The 6,705-nt window shown below is 36.9% G+C and overlaps 1 non-coding gene across 1 annotated transcript; it reads right to left on the bottom strand.

The window, feature by feature from the left end:
* Window positions 1–4,969: 4,969 nt before the first annotated feature.
* On the bottom strand, window positions 4,970–5,041 carry TRNAA-UGC (transfer RNA alanine (anticodon UGC)). Its single transcript has one exon. It is a non-coding gene; the product is annotated as a tRNA-Ala (tRNA).
* Between the last annotated feature and the right edge of the window lie 1,664 nt (window positions 5,042–6,705).

Genomic DNA, 6,705 nt, shown 5'->3' with positions numbered 1-6,705 from the left:
TAAAAAGAAAGCTGGAGTAGCAATACTCATATCAGATAAAATAGACTTTAAAGTAAAGAATGTTACAAGAGACAAGGAAGGACCCTACATAATGATCAAGGGATCAATCCAAGAAGAAAATATAACAATTATAAATATATATGCACCCAACATAGGAGCACCGCAATACATAAGGCAAATTCTAACAGCTATGAAAGAGGAAATCGACAGTAATACAATAATAGTGGGGGACTTTAACAGCTCACTTACACCAATGGACAGATCATCCAGAAAGAAAATTAATAAGGAAACACAAGCTTTAAATGACACAAAAGACCAGATCAATTTAATTGATATTTACAGGACATTCCATCCAAAAACAGCAGAATACACTTTCTTCTCAAGTGCACAAGGAACATTCTCCAGGATAGATCACATCTTGGGTCACAAATCAAGCCTCAGTAAATTTAAGAAAATTGAAATCATATCAAGCATCTTTTCTGACCACAATGCTATGAGATGAGAAATGAATTACAGGGAAAAAAACATAAAAAAACACAAACACATGGAGACTAAACAATACGTTACTAAATAACCAAGAGATCACTGAAGAAATCAAAGAGGAAATCAAAAAATACCTAGAGACAAATGACAGTGAAGACACGATGATCCAAAACCTATGGGATGCAGCAAAAGCAGTTCTAAGAGGGAAGTTTATAGCTATACAAGCCTACCTCAAGAAACAAGAAAAATCTCAAATAGACAATCTAACCTTACACCTAAAGGAACTAGAGAAAGAAGAACAAACAAAACCCAAAGTTAGCAGAAGGAAAGAAATCATAAAGATCAGAGCAGAAATAACTGAAATAGAAACAAAGAAAACAATAGCAAAGATCAATAAAACTAAAAGCTGGTTCTTTGAGAAGATAAACAAAATTGATAAACCATTAGCCAGACTCATCAAGAAAAAGAGGGAGAGGACTCAAATCAATAAAATTAGAAACGAAAAAGGAGAAGTTACAAAAGACACCGCAGAAATACAAAGCATCCTAAGAGATTACTACAAGCAACTCTATGGCAATAAAATGGACAACCTGGAAGAAATGGACAAATTCTTAGGAAGGTATAACCGTCCAAGACTGAACCAGGAAGAAATAGAAAATATGAACAGACTGATCACAGGTATTGAAATTGAAACTGTGATTAAAAATCTTCCAGCAAACAAAAGTCCAGGACCAGATGGCTTCATAGGTGAATTCTATCAAACATTTAGAGAAGAGCTAACACCCATCCTTCTCAAACTCTTCCAAAAAACTGTGGAGGAAAGAACACTCCCAAATCATTCTATGAGGCTACCATCACCCTGATACCAAAATCAGACAAAGATACTACAAAAAAAGAAAATTACAGACCAATATCACTGATGAATATAGATGCAAAAATCCTCAACAAAATACTAGCAAATAGAATCCAACAACACATTCAAAGGAACATACACCATGATCAAGTGGGATTTATCCCAGGGATGCAAGGATTCTTCAGTATATGCAAATCAATCAATGTGATACACCATATTAACAAATTGAAGAATAAAAACCATATGATCATCTCAATAGATTCAGAAAAAGTTTTTGACAAAATTCAACACCCATTTATGATAAAAACTCTCCAGGAAATGGGCATAGAGGGAACCTACCTCAACATAATAAAGGCCATATATGACAAACCCACAGCAAACATCATTCTCAATGGTGAAAAACTGAAAGCATTTCCTCTAAGATCAAGAACAAGACAAGGATGTCCACTCTCGCCACTATTATTCAACATATTTTTGGAAGTCCTAGCCACGGCAATCAGAGAAAAAAAAGAAATAAAAGGAATACAAATTGGAAAAGAAGAAGTAAAACTGTCACTGTTTGCAGATGACATGATACTGTACATAGAGAATCCTAAAGATGCCAGCAGAAAATCACTAGAGCTAGTCAATGAATCTGGTAAAGTTGCAGGATACAAAATTAATGCACAGAAATCTCTTGCATTCCTATACACTAATGATGAAAAATCTGAAAGAGAAATTAAGGAAACACTCCCATTTACCACTGCAACAAAAAGAATAAAATACATAGGAATAAACCTACCTAGGGAGACAAAAGACCTGTATGCAGAAAACTATAAGACCCTGATGAAAGAAATTAAAGATGATACCAACAGATGGAGAGATATACCATGTTCTTGGATTGGAAGAATCAATATTGTGAAAATGACTATACTACCCAAAGCAATCTATAGATTCAATGCAATCCCTATCAAATTACCAATGGCATTTTTTACAGAACTAGAAGAAAAAATCTTAAAATTTGTATGGAGACACAAAAGATGCCGAATAGGAAAAGCAGTCTTGAGGGAAAAAAACGGAGCTGGAGGAGTCAGACTCCCTGACTTCAGACCATACTATAAAGCTACAGTAATCAAGACAATATGGTACTGGCACAAAAACAGAAACATAGATCAATGGAACAAGATAGAAAGCCCAGAGATAAACCCACGCACCTATGGTCAACTAATCTATGACAAAGGAGGCAAGGATATACAATGGAGAAAAGACAGTGTCTTCAATAAGTGGTGCTGGGAAAACTGGACAGCTGCATGTAAAAGAATGAAATTAGAACACTCCCTAACACCATACACAAAAATAAACTCAAAATGGATTTGACACCTAAATGTAAGACCAGACACTATAATACCCTTAGAGGAAAACATAGGAAGAACACTCTTTGACATAACTCACAGCAAGATCGTTTTTGATCCACCTCCTAGAGTAATGGAAATAAAAACAAAAATAAACAAATGGGACCTAATGAAACTTCAAAGCTTTTGCACAGCAAAGGAAACCATAAACAAGATGAAAAGACAACCCTCAGAATGGGAGAAAATATTTGCAAACGAATCAACGGACAAAGGATTAATCTCCAAAATATATAAACAGCTCATGCAACTCAATATTAAAAAAACAACCCAATCCAAAAATGGGCAGAAGACCTAAATAGACATTTCACCAAAGAAGACATACAGATGGCCAAGAAGCACATGAAAAGCTGCTCAACATCACTCATTATTAGAGAAACGCAAATCAAAACTACAATGAGGTAACACCTCACACCAGTTAGAATGGGCATCATCAGAAAATCTACAAACAACAAATTCTGGAGAGGGTGTGGTGAAAAGGGAACCCTCTTGCACTGTTGGTGGGAATGTAAATTGAAACAGCCACTGTGGAGAACAGTATGGAGGTTCCTTAAAAAACTAAAAATAGAATTACCATATGACCCAGCAATCCCACTACTGGGCATATACCCAGAGAAAACCATAATTCAAAAAGACCCATGCACCCCAATGTTCATTGCAGCACTGTTTACAATAGCCAGGTCATGGAAGCAACCTAATTGCCCATCGACAGACGAATGGATAAAGAAGAAGTGGTACATGTATACAGTGGAATATTACTCAGCCATAGAAAGGAACGATATTGGGTCATTTCTAGAGACGTGGATGGATCTAGGGACTGTCATGCAGAGTGAAGTAAGTCAGAAAGAGAAAAACAAATATCGTATATTAACGCATATATGTGGAACCTAGAATAATGGTACAGATGAATCGGTTTGCAGGGCAGAAATAGAGACTCAGATGTAGAGAACAAACATATGGACATCAAGGGGGTAAAGCCGTGGGGGGCTGGGGGTTGTGGTGTGATGAATTGGGAGATTGGGATTGACATGTATACACTGATGTGTATAAAATTGATGACTAATAAGAACCTGCTGTATAAAAAAATAAATAAAATAAAATTCAAAAATTAAAAATAAATAAATAAATAAAAAATAAAAAAGAAAGGGAGGATTGCAAATAGAAATACAGGCTTTCACCAAGCAAAGCAAGAGATAGAGTTATTATAGGATTTGGTAGGTGGGGTGGAGTTTAATTTAATTTAGTTTAATTTAATTTAACTTCAATGAAACAGCATTTTAGAGAATCAAAGCAAAGAAGGGCTATGTATAAAGTGGCTGTATCAGGCATTGCATGAGAATTGGAATCATATCCTGTTTTCTTAAAACTACAGTGTTAAGATAAATATTAAAAGATGTTTCTGAAAACCCTTACTGAAACTCTGGAAATCGTTGGAAATCAAATCTGAGTTTCTATGTCAAAGTCATAGTCAAAGTTTTAGTCAAGGCCAAAGTATTTTGAGGCACGTGGCTCAGATAATCTAGTCAATAGTGGGATGTTCCATTCCTACTGATACGATTTCCGAGAGCAAATTTTCTCAGCCTATGTTTTTAGAGAAAACTGTTTCTTAACCTATATCCTTGATGACAATTGATGGCAGCAGCTTTTTCTCATTTACACAAAGAACAAAGGAAAAGCTAGTAAAAATTCTTCCCCCTCTTTGCATACATTTCTAACCAAGTCTTTCCTCTTACCTGAAGACTGTTCTTTGCCTATGATTTCTGCTAGTCACATTCTTAGCTTCAGGCAGCCAATTTATTAGAAATTAGTCATATTTTTACCCACTTATACCGGTAGTGTACTTTCTATTCAGCAGTTGATTTCAAATATGATCTCTTCTAAAATAGAAGGAATGAGAAATAAAATATTTGTTTATGACCTACTAAGATAGAAACACTTGTGACAAAGGTCAAAGAGTTGTTGAAAAAAACAGAAAAGCAAAAACAAAGGGTAGGAGTGGAAACCAACCTATCCATTGTCTCAGCCTAATCTCTCTTAACCCTCCCACTTCTCCCCTCCTCCAAAAGAGGGTTATAGCATCAGAGTCTGATGGGGCCTTGGCAATCGAAGCAAGGTAAATTTTTTTTTCAGCAGCGTATTGTTTAAACTTTAAATTGCTCAGAAATAACCAAAGGGCTGAAAACCAGCTATCTCTGTTTATCGCGATCCAACATTTTAAAATGCCGCCAAGAGAGTACTAAGAAGCTGGAGACGCTGGGGATCGAACCCAGGACCTCATACATGCAAAGCATGCGCTCTACCACTGAGCTACATCCCCAAGCCTATGTAGCTAATGTGGCCCCCGAATACTTTTCTTTATGAATACATGGTCAATTTTCCCCTAAAGTATATGTTGTTTACTTTGTTGTGCAAGAATCGTATGAATTTTAGAGGCCTTGAATGTCAGAAAGAAGATGTGTTTTGTAAATCAATGTCACTAAAGCCTTCAGATTCTCTTGCACCTGACTAGGCCCAGCTCAGAACAAGAAGTTGTAAAATTGGCTTTTATCCCAGTAGGACCATGAACATAAGTCATTCAGATCAAGAGTCTTTTGGAAAGGCTGGCATCAAAACAAAACAAAACAACAACAACAACAAAAACAAAACATAGATGACTACAGTAAACCACTGGGAAACTTCATGATGTAGTACAAAGCCAAACTGTAAACAGGACCCAGTCCAACTGGGGAAAGAACTGGGAGAGAGCCATACTGCAAGGTGCATTCAATCTCAGGTTCCAGGCTTGGAATTATCCACAGTCAGTATGTATGTAAATCTCAGCCTGGTCCAAGAAGGAAAATCCCACTCAGTAGATTGGGTGAGGAAACCTATATCCTGTTGAATAAAAAGTGTAAGAGAGATGCTGACGATTCAAATATAAATCCAGGTTATAACACTTTAGAAACAGGTTTTAGTGTGAGGCAGTGGTTCTCAAAGTGTGGTCTTTGGACCAGCAGCAAAAGTATCTCCTGGGATCTTGCTAAGAATACAAATTCTAGGACCCCACCACAGACCCATGAGTCAGGAACTCTGGGGGTGTGGTCCCAATAATCTGTGTTAATAAGTTCTGGAGGTGATTTTGATTCAAGAACCACTGGTGTAAGCTACTGACGAATATGACAGTACTATAACAACACAGTACTAAGGTGCTTCCAACATTTAGAGATAAAATAGACCCACCAAGGTCGTGTGAATTTTCTGTACTGTTAAACTTCATTGTAATAAAATGAGAGAAAATTTTAAAAAACATTTAAAGATAAAATAATTTAACATTACAGGCGTGAATTTTTATAGCTGGATGTTAAAATAAATATTTAATGTGTAAGAAGTATCTAAGCTTTTTGATTTAGTTTTTTTATATTGTGAAAATAGTATGTGAATATCCTGAAGTGTTAATTTTTAAAAATGAATGAGTTGTACACTAAACTACAAACAGCAGCAAATTTCTCTTGATATTTCAAAACCCTTGAACATTAGAGAATATAGACACCAGCCATACGGAGAGAAGGAAAGAGAAAGAGAAAGATGAGTAAGAACAGGTTAAGAAAAGCAAAAAGCGGAAATAAAGCACACTTACAGGTAAAGGCTGTCTTGCAATGGGACACAGCTGGGCACAGCAGGGATCGAACCCAAGACCTCACGTGTGAGAACAAGCTCTACCAGCAAACCTAGTCGGACTGGCGAGGAAGGGAGGAAGGAAGGGAGAGACCGCCCACCCCAACACTTTACTCAACCATCCCATCGCTCCTAGGTCCGGCACGAGGGGCAAGGTCTAAATCACTCAGTTTATGACCGAAATTACAAAGAATTCCTCGTTCGTGGGGAGTAACTGGAATCCCTGATACCCATCACGAACGGGATTCAAAGGCGCAACGGTTAGCACCTTCTGAGCTGGTCAATGTAGTCCGCGGGCTGAACACCTAAAGACATTTAGACCCAACA

The sequence above is a fragment of the Eubalaena glacialis genome, chromosome 7 (assembly GCF_028564815.1).
Source record: "Eubalaena glacialis isolate mEubGla1 chromosome 7, mEubGla1.1.hap2.+ XY, whole genome shotgun sequence".
In the NCBI taxonomy this organism is placed as follows: Eukaryota; Metazoa; Chordata; class Mammalia; order Artiodactyla; family Balaenidae; genus Eubalaena; species Eubalaena glacialis.
Note: the sequence above shows the minus strand (reverse complement) of the source record. Positions and strands in the feature narration are given on the sequence as shown.